The 17,509-nt window shown below is 40.2% G+C and overlaps 5 non-coding genes across 5 annotated transcripts; all 5 read right to left on the bottom strand.

Annotated features, from left to right (window-relative positions):
- Nucleotides 1-2,752: 2,752 nt before the first annotated feature.
- Nucleotides 2,753-2,825, bottom strand: TRNAF-GAA (transfer RNA phenylalanine (anticodon GAA)). Its single transcript has one exon. It is a non-coding gene; the product is annotated as a tRNA-Phe (tRNA).
- A 6,656-nt stretch (nucleotides 2,826-9,481) lies between these two features.
- On the bottom strand, nucleotides 9,482-9,554 carry TRNAR-CCU (transfer RNA arginine (anticodon CCU)). The gene has a single exon. It is a non-coding gene; the product is annotated as a tRNA-Arg (tRNA).
- Nucleotides 9,555-10,125: 571 nt separating this feature from the next.
- TRNAL-CAG (transfer RNA leucine (anticodon CAG)) lies at nucleotides 10,126-10,207 on the bottom strand. Its single transcript has one exon. It is a non-coding gene; the product is annotated as a tRNA-Leu (tRNA).
- A 2,075-nt stretch (nucleotides 10,208-12,282) lies between these two features.
- TRNAF-GAA (transfer RNA phenylalanine (anticodon GAA)) lies at nucleotides 12,283-12,355 on the bottom strand. The gene has a single exon. It is a non-coding gene; the product is annotated as a tRNA-Phe (tRNA).
- A 3,758-nt stretch (nucleotides 12,356-16,113) lies between these two features.
- Nucleotides 16,114-16,186, bottom strand: TRNAR-CCU (transfer RNA arginine (anticodon CCU)). The gene has a single exon. It is a non-coding gene; the product is annotated as a tRNA-Arg (tRNA).
- Nucleotides 16,187-17,509: the final 1,323 nt, after the last annotated feature.

Raw genomic sequence — 17,509 nt, 5'->3', positions numbered from 1 at the left:
ACCGCATTACAGATCAAGCCATTGTCCAACTCTGTATTCAAGAAAATAAATGCGCAAAGAAAGATGTGTGTGTGTCAAAGCACCACCGACAAGGGCGAATTGATGTTGGACGGGCTGCCATTGCTTCTGCAACAAGCTTCATTACAGGACTTCCTGTGAGAAATGACATGCAGGCTAGATAGGGTTTACCTCTATGCCAGTCCTTTCACCGAGCTAAAGACAACTGTCAGCAAAAAAAAGTTGTGGACTGGCTCCGTACCGTCCCTGGCCACATTCACCTGTCCACGTGTTTGTGGTTAGGTGGTCCTTCCCAGTAAGTGCACTGAGGAGGGCACGGGTAATGTTGTGGGACCCGTGTTTGTGGAAGGCGGAGGCGATACCGGGAAAAATAGTGGCGACTGGGGACCGAGTATGGACACTCGGCCGCCACCGGCATGAGGTTGTGAAAAGCTTCCACCTCCACGAGCTTAAAAGGCCACATTTCAAGTGCAAGCAGCTGTCAAAAATTTGGCAGCATAGTATTGCAGCCTGTGGGTCGGTGGCTGGCTGCCTGCTTACTTGTGCTTGCATTCCAAGGAATGGGGTAGGGACAACTGAATGCTGCAGTGGGACAAGTACGTGGATGGTGATTGTTGCAAGTCTGCAACGACAGGTGCATGGCGGGAGGCATCTTCGCATGCGCCAAGGATCACTTATGATAGGCACACTTTTAGGCAGTGACCTGGAAGTCAGAGATGCTTCCAGAGGTCTTCCCCATGCTGTTCCCATGTCTTTTCAGCACTGTATGCATGTGTCTGATGATGTGTCACACACCACATGGCCAGATAAGGTTGTAAAATGTTAAAATTACATTTCCTGGTGAATGCATTTGTCTTGGTTGAAAACAATGCAAAAGTGCAAAAACACATCAAAAACGCAACGTGTGAACATAGCCCAAGGTGTGGAGGAGTATTTTTGGTTTTGGTTATTTATTTTGCCTTCTATACAAGTCATTACCCTGGAAAGTATGTTCCTTAACATATTTACCAGGAAAATCCATTTTGGTTTCGTTTTTGTATGTGTTATTGTGAGTCCGTAAAAGTAGCGTAATACTCTGACAACGTTGTTAACAGCAGTGACCTGGGAGTCAGAAATGCTTCCAGGGGTCTTCCCCATGCTGTTCCCATGTCATTTGAGCACTGTTCCCATCGATTTGGGCAATTTTTAGGCCCTCTGCAGACCGCCAGGGGGAGCCGCCAGAAAAATGCTTGAGTTTCCCATAGACTGACATTCGGCTCGTTGCTCGGGTTGAGCACCCGAGTATTCCAATTTGCTCTACCCGAGCAACAAGTACCCGAGCATTTTAGTGCTCGCTCATCACTAAAAACTATACCTCTCGAAATATTCTACTTTTAGTGATCGATTTTGAGATTGCCGCCAATAGAGGACCCACAACTAATCAATAACAGGAGAGAAGCTGTACAATTTCTTGAAAAAAATATTGATGTCAGAAGTGGGAGTCGAACCCACGCCTCCAGGAGAGACTGCGACATGAATGCAGCGCCTTAGACCGCTCAGCTATCCTGACTTCCGCTGGTTATAGTAAATTAACTCTTTCTAAGCTAAGCAGCAGAAAGATGAGCATTACTTGTGATGAAAGGAAATATATCATGATTTATTTTATTTCAATATTCATTTTTAATTCCTTAGTGACGGAGCCAATTTTGAGCTTAGCGACCAAAGCCACATTTTTTAAAACTGACACGTGTCACTTTATGTGATAATAACACTGTAATGCTTAACATATCCCCGTGATTCTGAAAGTGTTTTTCCGTGACACATTGTACTTTACATTAACAGCAAATTGAGGTCAATATGTTTTTAGTTTTTCTTGTGAAAGTATCTAAAGTTTGCTGAAAATTTTTAAATGTTACCAATTTTTTTACTTTGACTGCTTATATCCTAAAATCAACTAGTCAGACAACCAAACAAGTTAATAAATAACATTTCCTAGTTGTCTACTTTATGTCAGCATCATTTCCCAAACCTCCTTTTATTTCGTTAGGATGTTAGAAAGGTTAAAATTTAGCAGCAAGATTTAATTTTCTTTTTAAGAAAATTTAAGAAAATTTCCAAGTTCTATTTTTTGCAGACCTAGTCAGTTTTGAAGTGACTTTGAGGTCCTATATTTTGGAAAAACACCACTGGATTCACCCTAAGAACTTGTTCACACAATGCATTCCCAAACAAAAATGACACTGCAGTAAAACTGATGTGCTTTTACAATATTTTTTACGTTTACAGCAAAAAATGCATTGGAAACGCATCATGTGAACACAGTCTTGAACTTTATTTTTATGCCATTCAAATTAGTAAAGAAATTAAAAAAATATTTTTTTCTTTGCTGCAATACATATTCCTTATAACACAAAATACTAATAAAAAAACTCCAACAAAACTAGACATCTACGTATCAGAAAAAAATTAAAATAGGCATTTTAGCCTTTCATTAGAAAGAGTCATATACATTTCTGGATTTTTTATCAGTTTAGTTTTGATTTGGAAATAACAATTAGTAATGAAATGTTGCAGTTGTCACATTGTCCACTAGATGTCAGTATCAGGTGCACACATTACAGATTTGTAAACCATGATTGCCATTTTTAAAATTATGATATTAAGTGTCTTTATGATCTGTGAATTGTGGAGTCCTGGAAGAAAATCAATGCAATAGAAAATGTAAAATTATTCTTTAAAAAAATACCTCTCCATATGCCAAAACCCAGGATCGAACCAAGGACCTTTAGATCTTCAGTCCAACGCTCTCCCAACTGAGCTATTTCAGCTGGTGATCAACTGTAAACTTCAACAGTGTAAACTGAGGTCTAAAAAAGTTTCAATAAAAGAAAATTATATTGTTATATCACCGCAGTTCTAAAAATTAATTTTCCTAGTGGAAAAATAGAAAAGTTCTATCAGCATATTGACAATAACACAAGAGTGGAGAAGTCAGGGTAGAAATAACCACAATTTGTTACAAGACCTTTTTATTGTATTTAGAACAGACAAAATACTGCACTTTACTGTACAGAGAAACACCTTCACGAGGACTCGTCCCAAGGTCAGAACTGAACAGTGTTTGCCCCTATTTTATTCCCATTGTTCGCCTGAGTTTACCACTTTTTGCTCTTTGAAATTCCCCATCCTGTTCCTGAGATATGGGCATTTTTATTTAGCGATAATTTTTTAATGTCTTTTACCAAGGGGGCGTTGCTCGCAGGGTAAAAATGCATAGCAGCCTAAAGACACGCCCACAGAGAATCCTGTGAGCCACACCCCTTTGGCAAAGAACAGAAAAATATGCACTAACATAAAGATCCCAGATCTCTGGAATTGTATGACAGGTTCAAAAAAAAGGAATAATGAGGGGAGCAGCGGGAATAAAACAAGGGGCGAAAACTGGAAACTTTTGACCCGGTGATAGGTCATCTTTAATGGTTTTAAAAACAGCCATAAATCACAACTGCTAAATGATACACTGCACATGTACATGCTTTCTGGAAACAGGATGATCATCTAAGCTGGCACACATGATTTTTACATCATTTAGACGCCAATGTCCTCTCTCCCACAGAAGAAACCATTAGGGCACAATTCAGGATGGGGCTGGAACTTGGCCTGCTGCTAATTTTAAAATGAATCTGTCACCAGGTATTTTCTGTTATCTGAAAGCAGCATAATGTAGGGACAGAGATCATGATTCTGCAACGTTTCACTTGCTGGGCTGCTTGCTGTAGTTTTGATAAAATCCCTGTTTTATCTACTGCAGATCTAGCAGTTCTCTAATGCAGAGCTCTGTATAACCCCACCCACACCACTGATTGGCTGCTTTCTGTGTACACTGCATAGGCAGAAAGCTGCCAGTCAGTGGTTTGGGTCTGGTTATGCGAAGCAGGAGAACTACATGTCATATAGTGATAATCTCCTGCTGATAAAACACTGATGTTATTGAAATTGCAACAATCTGCACAGTAAGTGATACATTACTGGAATCAGGGGCTCTTACACTACATCATTGTAGATGCTCTTACGAGCAGGGTCATCATTATTGTTGCTTTAACTGCTTCCCGACCGCCCACTGTATATAAACGTTGGCGCTGCCTGGGCTCTGTGCAGCGCCGACGTTTAAAAATGGTGGGTGGTTCCGCAGCGCTCAGGATCCCTTAGGTCCTTAAAACACTGCGGGTGCGGTGCAGAGCGATAGCTCTGACAGGGAACATCATCAGGACCTGATTGGATCAGGTCCCAATGATGTTAACCCTTTGCTATCTTCTATATGCCGCGATCTATAGTGATCGCGGCATATAGAAGATAGTGAGAGGAGAGGGGATCGTCTACTTACCTCTCTGACGACCCCTGATACCTTCCAGGACCTGCCGTTGTTATGGCAGCTGGAGGTCACATGACCGCCTCCAGATCTGCCATATATGGTGTCCTGCTAGGCTCAGCCTGCAAGCTGAGTCCAGCAGGAGACACAGTGTGAAACTGTCAGCAGTGGTCTAATACATTGTAATATATGTCTATTACATTACATGAGATCAGTGATCAGAAAAATAAAAATTAATGTCCCATAGAGGGACTAAGTAAAAATGTAAAAAAAAGGTCAAAAAATGTTTTCAAACTGTTAAAAAAAATCACAAAATAAATAAAAATAAATAAATAAAATATTAAACCGATAAATCCGTATATTTATGCAAAAACAAAAAAAAGTACACATATTTGGTATCGCCGCGTCCGAAACAACCTGATCTATAAAACTGTCACATTAATTAACTCCTTCTGTGCACACCGTAATAAAAATAAAAAAAAAACGGAGCAAAAAACTATGCTTTTTCATCATATCGCCAAACAAAAAGTGGAAAAAAATGCGATCAAAAAGCAAAATGGAAATAAAAATGGTACCGCTGAAAACATCATCTTGTCCCACAAAAAAAAGCCACCATACAGCTCCATCAGCCGAAAAATAAAAAAGTTATAGCTCAGAATAAAGCGATGCAAAAAAAATATTTTTTCTATAAAATTGTTTTATTGTGTAAAAGCGCCAAAACATAAAAAAATATACAGTAAGTGTAGTATCGGTGTAAACGTACTGACCCGAAGAATAATGCTGCCTTATCACTTTTACCACACGCAGAACGGCATAAAAAAAAACCCAAAAAACAATTCCTGAATTGTTTTTGGTTTTTGTTAAGTTTACCTCCCAAAAACGGAATAGAAAGCGATCAAAAAATGTCACGTACCCAAAAATGGTACCAATAAAAATGTCAACTCGTCCCGCAAAAAACAAGCTGTCACATGACTCTGTTGGCCGAAATATGGAAAAATTATAGCTCTCAAAATATGGCGATGCAAAAACTAGATTTTGCAAAAAATAGTGTCTTTTAGTGTGTGACAGCTGTCAGTCATAAAAACCCGATATAAATCTGGTATCGCTGTTAGCACACCGACCCGAAGAATAAAGTAATCTCATCACTTATACCGCACAAGGAACGACGTAAAAAATAAATAAAACCAATTCTTCACCTGCTACTGATTTGTTTATTATATCTCCCAATATGCTCACCACACATCTAGATAAGTTCCCCAAGGGGTCTAGTTTCCAAAATGGTGTCACTTGTGGGGGGTTTCCACTGTTTAGGCACATCAGGGGCTCCCCAAATGCAGCATGGCGTCCGCTAATTATTCAAGCAAATTTTACATTCAAAAAGTCAAATGGCGCTCCTTCCCTTCCAAACCCTGCCGTGCGCCCAAACAGTGGTTTGCCTCCACATATGGGGTATCGGCGTGTTCAGGAGAAATTGCACAACAAACTTCATGGTGCAATTTATCCTATTACCCTTATGATAATGCAAAATTAGGGGATGAAAAACATTTTTGTGGTAAAAATGTGAAAATTTTATTTTTACAGCTCAATATTATAAACTTCTGTGAAGCACCTTGAGGTTCAAGGTGCTCACCACATATCTAGATAAGTTCCCTAAGGGGTCTAGTTTCCAAAATAGTCTCACTTGTGGGGGGTTTCCACTGTTTAGGCACATCAGGAGCTCTCCAAATGCAACATGGCGTCTGCTAATTATTCAAACAAATTTTACATTCAAAAAGTCTAATGGCGCTCCTTCCCTTCCGAACCCTGCCGTGCGCCCAAACAGTGGTTTTCCCTCACATATGGGGTATCAACGCGCTCATAAGAAATTGCACAAAAAAATTTGGGGTCCATTTTTTCCTGTTACCCCTGCAAAAATAAAAAAAATTGGGTCTAAAGTAACATTTTTGTGAAAAAAGTTAAATGTTAATTTTTTTCTTCCACATTCCAAAAAATTCCTGTGAAGCACCTGAAGGGTTAATAAAGTTCTTGAATGTGGTTTTGAGCACCTTGAGGGGTGCAGTTTTTATAATGGTTCACTTTTGGGTATTTTCTGTCATAAAGACCTCTCAAAGTGACTTCAAATATGATGTGGTCCCTAAAAAAATGTTTTGTAAATTTTGTTGGAAAAATGAGAAATTGCTGGTCAACTTTTAACCCTTATAGCTTCCCAACAAAAAAAACTTTTGGTTCCAAAATTGTGCTGCTGTAAAGTAGACATGTGGGAAATGTTATTTATTAACTATTTTGTGTGACATATCTCTCTGATTTAAGGGCATGAAAATTCAAAGTTTGAAAATTGCAAAATTTTCAAAATTTTTGCCAAATTTATGATTTTTTCACAAATAAACGCAAGTGATATCAAAGAAATTTTACCACTATCATGAAGTACAATATGTCACGAAAAAACAGTCTCAGAATCAGGGGAATCCATTGAAGCGTTTCAGAGTAATTACTTCATAAAGTGACAGTGGTCAGAATTGAAAAAATTGGCCCGGTCACGAAGGCAAAAACAGGCTCTGGCGCGAAGTGGTTAATTATTGTATTATCTTTAACTGTTGCTTATAACTGTTGTATATGAACCTCTGAATTGTAAAGTGCTCTGGAATATGTTGGCGTTATATAAAGAAAGAATATTATTATTACATCATGTTACTCTAAGATAAAAAAAAACTGCTGACTGATTCACTTTAAATTCTATAAAACCAACAAACAAGCAGCAGCCAGCTATGATACAGAATTCGCTGATGTCTTCATCCCTCAACAGATTTTTTTACAGTTTTGAAATCTGACACTCTGCCCAATCCCAGTATACCACTAGCAACCATTTCAGTGCGCCAAAAGCCAGCGATGGTCAATACCTAATTGACCTATTACAGTATGTACAGGTGCTTCTCACAAAATTAGAATATCATCAAAAAGTTAATTTATTTCAGTTCTTTAATACAAAAAGTGAAACTCGTATATTATATAGAGTCATTGCAAACAGAGTGATCTATTTCAAGTGTTTATTTCTGTTAATGTTGATGATTATGGCTTACAGCCAATGAAAACACAAAAGTCATTATCTCAGAAAATGAGAATAATTAACAAATAATACCAACAAAGGCTTCCTAGGTGTTTAAAAAAAAGTCCCTTAGTCTATTTCAGTAGGCTCCACAATCATGGGGCAGATTGCTGACTTGACAGATGTCCAGAACGTAGTCATTGACACACCCCACAAGGAGGGTAAGCCGCAAAAGGTCATTGCTAAAGAAGCTGGCTGTTCACAGAGGGCTGTATTCAAGCATATTAATGGAAAGTTGAGTGTAAGGAAAAAGTGTGGTAGAAAAAGGTGCACAAACAACCGGGATAACCGCAGCCTTGAAATGATTGTTTAGAAAAGACCATTCAAAAATTTGGGGGAGATTCACAAGGAGTGGACTGCTGCTGTAGTCATTGCTTCAAGAGCCACCACACACAAACGTATCCAGGACATGGGCTACAGGTGCCACATTCCTTGTGTCAAGTCACTCATGACCAATAGACAACGCCAGAAGCGTCTTACCTGGGCCAAGGAGAAAAAGACCTGGACTGTTGCTCAGTGGTCCAGCTTCACTGTCCACTGTCTCTGAAGAGAGGCAGCAGTGTAAGTGCAGGCCCCGCCCACTGCACTTGTTGCTCATTTGCATAACAATTAAACAGTACATTTCTCTAAAATGTAAACCTAGATTTTCAAAATAATGGTATTTCTGTGATCAGCATTACAGGGACTTTATAAAAATGTCATTAGTTTGGGGTGTAAAACCTGATGAGAGGTTCCCTTTAAGAGCAATATTCCAGATTTCAGTGTAATTATTTGCAGGGATCCAGGTAACATTAAGATGCTGTTTGGCAATAAACTGCTTTTGCTATTCCTTCCAGTGATTTTCCGATGTGTAAATTTATGAAAAGCAAAATGTCAGCACTAATGGGGCCAATGTCTCACTCACATGTCTTACTCTGGGTGCGAATGGAAACAGGATGAAATCTTCACCCATCAGAATTCTTTCTTTTGTTGCAAAGGGGAAGATTGAGGCCTGAATTGGAATCTGTGATGAAACCAATAAACTAGATTATTTTGGCTGGAATCATTTTGGATTTTTCCCAGTTCTGGAGAAGATCCATAGTAATCTGCAGATGGGAAAGCAAAGATAATCTATCTGATCTGCTGATGGGCTGCAGCGTTCACTTGACAAGCAAAGTAACCAGATCCCCAGGTAACACGGCGCTCGGAGAGAAGAAGTTGGGCTTGTTTGGGATTTACAGTTTTTACTTCTTTTATTCTGTATACCGAGAGCATTGAAAAGGGATTTTCCAGTAGTGGACAAACCCTTTGAGGGTATGTTCACACATTGCGTTTTTTGCTGCCTTTTTATTCTGCAGCAAAACCTGATCTCTTGCCAGGAGGTTTGTTCGGGATTTTTCTTGCTTTTTTGCTTTTTTTTTGGTGCGTTTTTTAACTGTCCTTTTGTCTCTTTTATGCATGTACATAAAGTTCAGTGAAAAAAAGTCTCATTCTGGTTTTGACACAAAAAATGCTGAAAAAACACTGAAAACCCTGACACCTGCGTTTTTGGTGCGTTTTTTCAGCATTTTTTTCATCACCCATTATTTCCAATGGGTGAAAAATTGCTGAAAAAAACACTGAAAGAAGTGACATGCTATATTTTGCAAAAAACCCAACCAAGGCACAAAATCCTGATAAAAAAAACATGATATGAGCATGAGATTTCTGGAATCTCATAGACTTTGCTGGTACTGTAAAACGCAACTGAAAATTTGCATAAAGAAATGCATCAAAAAACGTTGAAAAAAACATGATGTGTGAACATAGCTCCAAACCGCTGGACCTTCCCGCCTTACGTTTTCTTCCAAGATATTAACTCTTTGTAGAAGAGTCGATAATACAATCAGCAATACCTGAATTTATAGTAGATAAAGGACAATCACTGGTAAAATTCAAGAAAGTTGCTCTTAGTGCAAACATTACCCTTAACATAATGGAGACAATAAAGAAATGTAGGAAGAAAAAAAATATTGGAGAAAAAGCTTATGAAGCACCCCAGATGGGACTCGAACCCACAATCCCTGGCTTAGGAGGCCAGTGCCTTATCCATTAGGCCACTGGGGCTTAGTGGGGGCTGGTTGCTCACATTACCTGGACTTTTTTCACATTTCATAAATCAGTGGAAATGTTTTTTAGCTGATGTTCCTTTATTCTTTTAATACCACACAGGGATTGGTTTATTTTGTTTGCAGTAATGTAGTAAAACGCTGTATATCTATATTCCCGTATATACAGGTGTTAGTGCTCACATAACTGCGCTGTAAAGTAAGGAATGTGATCAGACAGGTCGTCACTGATTGTCGATACGATATGGGGTCGGATCACAGAATAGATAGGATTAGGCTTCATCATATCCTCATTACGATATACCATATCAATGGCAGGGATTGGGTTAAAGGTGTTGTCTCACAAATAAATGTTTGTTTAATTCTCGATTCCTTAGATGTCCCTTTAAGAAATCATTGTAGGCTGAAATTAGTTAAAAGAAGCTTAGGGAGAAGAGCTGAAGGTCTGTGGCTCAATGCTGCGTTACCATATAAATTCTATATAAGATTTCAGTGTTATTATGTGTTCTAACATGTACTAATCAATTACAGGAGAGAAGCTGTACAATGTCAGGAAGGAAAAGAACTGATGTCAAAAGTGGGTTCGAACCCACGCCTCCAGAGGAGACTGCGACCTGAACGCAGCACCTTAGACCGCTCGGCCATCCTGACTGCTGCTAAATGCTGTGAATTAACTGTTTCCAAACCAGTCAGCTACAAGCTGATTAGTGTTTATCATGAATGGAAATGTAGCATAATTTATTTTTATTATTGATCTTTAACCCCTTAGTGACAGAGCCACTTTTGAGATTAACGACCAAGCTCATTTTTTTCAATCTGACAAGTGTCACTCTTTGTGTTAATAATTCTGGAACGCTACAACATATCTTAATAATTTTGAAAGCGTTTATTTGTGACATATTGTCCTTTATGTTAGCGGTAAATTTAAGTCGATATGTTTTTAGCTTTTTTTGTGAAAATATCTAAAGTTTGCTGAAAAGTTTGAGTAATTTGTCATTTTCAAACTTTGAATGCTTATATCCTTAACCCCTTTACAGCCTGGGGCATAATAGTATGCACCAGACTGTCACCCCCCGTTCAGCGCGGGCTCCGGTGGTGAGCCCACACTGAACCAGGCACATGTCAGCTGATTTTTACAGCTGACATGTGCCCGCAACAGCCGCGGGTGGAATCGCGATCCACCACAGCTGTTAAAATGTTAAATGCCGCTGTCAAACTCTGACAGCGGCATTTAACAGCGCCGCGCTGGAAGTGCGTTACTTACCCCGCCCATCGGTGACTCCTTCACGTGATCGCAGGTCACTGATGGGTGGGCATGACAACCCTGGGTCTGCAGCAGACCCCAGAGGTTGTCATGTACTGATCGCTATGAGCGCCACCTAGTGGTTGGTGCTCATAAGCACAGGAGCATTTCTGCTACATAGAGGTGATCTGTTCATCACCTCTATGTAGCAGAGACGATCGGACAGTTGCTGCTTCTAGTATCCTATGGAGACTATAGAAGTATGCAAAAAGTAAAAAAAAATGTTTTTAAAAATATTAAAAGAATAAAAAATATATAAAAGTTTAAATCACCCCCCTTTCACGCCATTCAAAATAAAATAATAATAAAAAAACACATACACATATTTGGTATCGCTGCGTCCAGAATCACCCAATCTATCAATATAAAAAAAGAATTAATCCGATCGGTAAACGGTGTAACGAGAAAAAAATTCTTGAAGATTGAAGATGAAACGGGGCTGGGTCTTTCAGCATGACAATGATCCCAAGCACACCGCCAAGGTAATGAAGTGGCTTTGTAAGAAGCATTTCAAGGTCCTGGAGTGGTCTAGCTAGTCTCCAGATCTAAACCCTATAGAAAACCTTTGGAGGGAGTTGAAAGTCCGTGTTGCCCAGCGACAGCCCCAAAACATCACTGTTCTAGAGGAGATCTGCATGGAAGAATGGGCCAACATACCAGCAACAGTGTGTGCCAACCTTGTGAAGACTTACAGAAAATGTTTGACCTCTGTCATTGTAAACAAAGGATATATAACAAAGTATTGAGAAGAACTTTTTTAATTGACCAAATACTTATTTTCCACCAAAATGTGAAAAAAAAATTCTTTCCAAATCAGACAATGTGATTTTCAGGATTTGATTTCCCATTTTGTCTCTCATAGTTGAGGTCTACCTATGATGGCAATTACAGGCCTCTCTCATCTTTTTAAGTGGGAGAACTTGCACAATTGGTGGCTGACTAAATACTTTTTTCCCCACTGTATATGTCTACTTTATGTCAGCATCATTTCCCAAACCTCCTTTTATTTCGTTTGGATGTTAGAAAAGTTAAAATTTAGCAGCAAGATTTAATTTTTTTTTTAAGAAAATTTAAGAAAATTTCCAAGTCCTATTTTTCACAGACCTAGTCAGTTTTGAAGTGACTTTGAGGGTCCTATATTTTGGAAAAACACCACTGGATTCACCCTAAGAACTTGTTCACCCAATACATTCCCAAACAAAAATGACAATGCAGTAAACTGATGCGTTTTTACTATATTTTTTAATTTTGCAAAAAAGAAAATGCATTGGGAACGCATCATGTGAACACAGTCTTGAACTTTATTTTTATGCTATTCAAATTAGTAAAGAAATTAAAAAATGTTTTTTTCATTGCTTCAAAATTTATTTATTTATATGCAGAAGAATATGTAAAAATATTCTTTAAAAGATGCTTTTCCTCTTGCCGAAACCCGGGATCGAACCAGGGACCTTTAGATCTTCAGTCTAACGCTCTCCCAACTGAGCTATTTTGGCTGGTGATGAGCTGTAAACTTCAACAGTGTAAACTGAGGTCTAGAAAAGTTTCAATAAAAGAAAATTATATTTTTATATCACCGGCAGTTCTAAGGCTGTGTGCCCACGATGCGTTTTTTAAGCATTTCCGCAGCGGCAAAAACGCTGCAGAAATGCTTAACAAACGCTTGGTAGAAGGTCTGCCATGTTCCCCAATGATAATCCGCATGTGCTGTGCACATGCTGCAGAAGTTTCCACTGCGGATTATCATTGCGGAAAAAAACGCAGCACTACCAATTATTTTGTGGAAGCGCTGCGTTTTCGCCGCCATTGACTTGCATTAGATTGCATGAATTACGCATCACTGTATATGTAGATGCGCATTCCATGCTTTCTAATGTGCGGATGGTACCCGGGTGTAGAGGAGAGGAGACTCTCCTCCGGACCTGGGTACCATAGAAAACTGTAAAAAAAAAGAATAAAATAAAAAATAAATATTTACTTACCTTCTGGCGGCCCGCGCTGCGCTCCTCCTCGCATGCTGGCAGTTCGCGATGGACTGAAGGACCTGCGCTGACGTCATAGTCATGTGACGGGTCACGCGACGCTGAAGTCGGCAGGTCCTTTAGTCTACCGCTGCCGGCAAGGGAGAACGGAGGGAAGCAAGACACCGGGGGCCATTAGAGGGTAAGTATATATATATTTTTTTTATTTTTTTACCATTCTTTCGGTCACAGTATATAAATCCATGCCGGTTGCATGGATTTATATAGTGTGACCAAGCTGTCAAGCACTTTCCAAGTGATGCTAAAATCGCTTGGAAAGCGCTTGTCAACCCGCATGTGGAAATACAAGTGAAGAACGCTTCACATCCGCATGTCCCTGGCAGGAAAAACGCATATACAATCCGCATGTACAATCCGCATGTACAATCCGCATGTACAATCCACATGTACAATCCGCATGTACAATCCACATGTACAATCCGCATGTACAATCCGCATGTACAATCCGCATGTACAATCCACATATACAATCCGCATGTACAATCCACATGTACAATCCGCATGTACAATCCGCATGTACAATCCGCATGTACAATCCACATATACAATCGACATGTACAATCTGCATGTACAATCCGCATGTGCAATCCGCATGTACAATCCGCATGTACAATCCGCATGTACAATCCGCATGTACAATCCACATGTACAATCCGCATGTACAATCCGCATGTACAATCCACATATACAATCGACATGTACAATCTGCATGTACAATCCGCATGTGCAATCCGCATGTACAATCCGCATGTACAATCCGCATGTACAATCCGCATGTACAATCCGCATGTACAATCCGCATGTACAATCCACATATACAATCGACATGTACAATCTGCATGTACAATCCGCATGTGCAATCCGCATGTACAATCCGCATGTACAATCCGCATGTACAATCCGCATGTACAATCCGCATGTACAATCCACATGTACAATCCACATGTACAATCCGCATGCGTTTTTTTCTGCCAGGGAGATGCAGAAACGGTCAGGAAAAATCCTGAGCATTTCTGCATCGTGGGCACATAGCCTTAACATTAATTTTCCTAGTGGAAATATAGAAAGTTCTATCAGCATATTGACCATTATACAAGCGTGGAGAAGTCAGGGTAGAAATACCCACAATTTGTTATAAGACCTTTTTATTGTATTTAGAACAGACCAAATACTGCACTTTACTGTACAGAGAAACGCCTTCACGAGGACCCGTCCCAAGGTCAGAACTGAGCAGTTTTTGCCCCTATTTTATTCCCATTGTTCCCCTGAGTTTACCGCTTTTTGCTCTTTGAAATTCACCATCCAGTTCCTGAGATATGGGCATTTTTATTTAGTGATAATTTTTGTCTTTTACCAAGGGGGCGTTGCTCGCAGGGTAATAATGCAGAGCAGCCTAAAGACACACCCACAGAGAATCCTGTGAGCCACACCCCTTTGCCAAAGAACAGAAAAATTTGTACTAAACGTAAAGATCCCAGATCTCTGGAATTGTATGACAGATTAAAATAAAGGAATAATGAGGGGAGCAGCAGGAATAAAACAAGGGGCAAAAACTGAAAACTTTTGACCCGGTGATAGGTGATCTTTAATGATTTTAAAAACAGCCATAAATCACAACTGCTAAATGATACACTGCACATGTACATGCTTTCTGGAAACAGGGTGATCATCTAGGCTGGAGCACATGATTTTTACATCATTTAGACGCCAATGTCCTCCCTTCCACAGAGGAAACCATTAGCGCTCAATTCAGGAAGGGGCTGGAACTTGGCCTGCGGCTAATTTTAAATGGAATCTGTCACCAGGTATTTGCTGTTATCTGAGAGCAGCATAATGTAGGGACAGAGATCCTGATTCAACAACGTTTCACTTGCTGGGCTGCTTGCTGTAGTTTTGATAAAATCCCTGTTTTATCTGCTGCAGATTTAGCAGTGCTCTGAATGCTGAGCTTTGTATAACTCTGCCCACACCACTGATTGACAGCTTTTGTGTACACTGCATAGGCAGAAAGCTGCCCATCAGCAGTTTGGGTGTGGTTATACAGAGCAGGAGAACTACATGTGCTATTGTGATAATCTGCTGATAAAACCCTGATTTTATTGAAATTGCAAAAGCTGCACAGTAAGTGATACATTGCTGGAATCAGGGGTTCTTACCCTATATCATTGTAGATTTTAAGCTCTTACGAGCTGGGTCGTCAGTTTTTTTGCCTTAATTATTGTATTATCTCTAACTGTTACTTATGACTGTTGTATATGAACCTCTGAATTGTAAGGACCGATCCAGATTCACTGTCCTTTCCAGAGGAGGTTTTATCTTTCATGATTGGGCTGAGTTACTGCAATCAAATTGACATTACTCCTAAGAATAATATACTACTTACACTCCCGCTGCCAGTCTTGTTACAGTGATTGGCAGGTCACTATTTATTCAGTAACCTGCCTCTTCCTCCCGAGATCCAGTGCCATCATTCCCCATGGTAGAGAATAGGGAAGAGCAGCAGCAGTGTAAGTGCAGGCCCCGCCCACTGCACTTGCGGCTCATTTGCATAACAATGAAACAGTGCATTTCTCTAAAATGTAAACCCAGATTTTCAAAATAATAGCATGGCTATAATCAGTATTACAGGGGCTTTATATAGGGGGCTTTATCAGAATTCTTTCTTTTGTTGCAAAGGGGAAAATTGAGGCCTGAATTGGAAATCTGTGATGAAACCAATAAACTAGATTATTTTGTCTGTAATCATTTTGGATTTTTCCCAGTTCTGGAGACGATCCATAGTAATCTGCAGATGGGAAAGCAAAGATAATCTACCTGATCTGCTGATGGGCTGCAGCGTTCACTTGACAAGCAAAGTAACCAGATCCCCAGGTAACACGGCGCTCGGAGAGAAGAAGTTGTGCTTGTTTGGGATTTACATCTTCTTCTTCTTTTATTCTGTATACTGGGAGCATTGAAAGGGATTTTCCAGTAGCGGATGACAACTATAAAACCGCTGGACCTTCTCGCCTTACATTTTCTACCACGATATTAACTCTTTGTAGAAGAGTCGATAATACAATCAGCAATACCTGAATTTATAGTAGATAAAGGACAATCACTGGAAAAATTCAAGAAAGTTACTTTTATTTAATACAAACATTACCCATAACGTAATGGAGACCATAAAGAAATATAGGAAGAAAAAAATGTTGGAGAGAAAGTTTATGAAGCACCCCAGATGGGACTCGAACCCACAATTCCTGGCTTAGGAGGCCAGTGCCTTATCCATTAGGCCACTGGGGTTTAGTGGGGGCTGATTGCTCACATTACCTGGACTTTTTTCTATTTCATAAATCAGTGAAAATATTTAAAAGCAGAAACCCGGCCGGCTGCTGCTTCTAAGAAGGCGAGATTGAATTCTCTGAAAAAAGTAGATGGAAAAGGGAAGGAAATGATAATAAATTCCATCACATTTGGGGCAAATGCTCTCATTAAATCGAATATCGTGAAAAAAACATGAAGGAAAAGTATTTGAAACAAAAACTACATTGTGACTCTGAAACACTGCAGCATTTCAGAGAAAAACCTAATATAAGGGCTCTTGCACACAAATGATTTTCTTGGACGAGTTCTATCTGTGGTTTTCACTGATTGCTCTCGTGCGTATGATATTCTATGGGGCTGTGCACATGTTCAATTTTTTCGCCAGACTGAGTAGTCCACTGAAAAAATCTGAGATATGTCCAATTTTCATTCGAGTACAGGTCCATGAAAGAAATCAGATCGCACTCAGATGACATCTGAGTGTGCTTCAATTTTCAGGGACTGAGAGAGTGGAGAAAACGATCAAAGTCTGAATCTGAACAATAGGACTGTTTTTCTCAGATGTAGAGAAAATGGTCCTGTGACCCTACCCTAAAAGTCAGCCGGGGGCCAGGATTCATGAGTGACTAGTAGAAAAGGTTGGTCCCTGCAGCTCCTCCCGCCCGCTGCTCTGGAATGATATGTCTCTCTCAGTGTGTGTATATAGGGAGAGACCTGTCAGTCATTGTCAGCGGATGAGGGGAAGCGACCAGGAACCGAGCTGCAAAGGAGACTGGTAGGAAAGGTCGTTCAGGTTCCCTTTAGACTACATTACTCACAAATACATTATACTTATGAATTGTTAGGTACTTAGCACACAAATTGGCCAATTCATGTGTGCTCATTAGATATGAAAAGGTGATCTATCTTTGAGGTGCTGTCACTAACTTAGACCTCAGGTAGGAGAGCAATACGACACTTAATAATCACAAGCAGTAGTGTAGCTACCGCGGGGGCAGGGTGGGACGGTTGCCCCGGGCCCCACACTCTGAGGGGGCCCACCCGGAGCTACACTATTGTAACTGTAGCGGCGTGAGCAGCACGCCGCTACAGTTACACTCTGGACAGAGCAAGGAGACTCGATGTCCCTGCATTGCCTGGCGGCCGCTATGGGGCCCTTGAGCAGGAGGGGGGCCCCCGGTGCCAGCATCGGGCCCCCCCACCATTCACCGCAACCGCGAGCTCCCTCTCCCATTAGTTCCCATAGCTTCCTCTGTGTCTGACGTCACTGATGTCATCACTTGGCACCCGGCCCCCTGAGCT

This window comes from Phyllobates terribilis, unplaced genomic scaffold, assembly GCF_046119375.1.
Source record: "Phyllobates terribilis strain yellow unplaced genomic scaffold, ASM4611937v1 Scaffold_65__1_contigs__length_7625178, whole genome shotgun sequence".
Classification (NCBI taxonomy): Eukaryota; Metazoa; Chordata; class Amphibia; order Anura; family Dendrobatidae; genus Phyllobates; species Phyllobates terribilis.
This window is presented reverse-complemented; position numbering and strand designations above follow the sequence as displayed.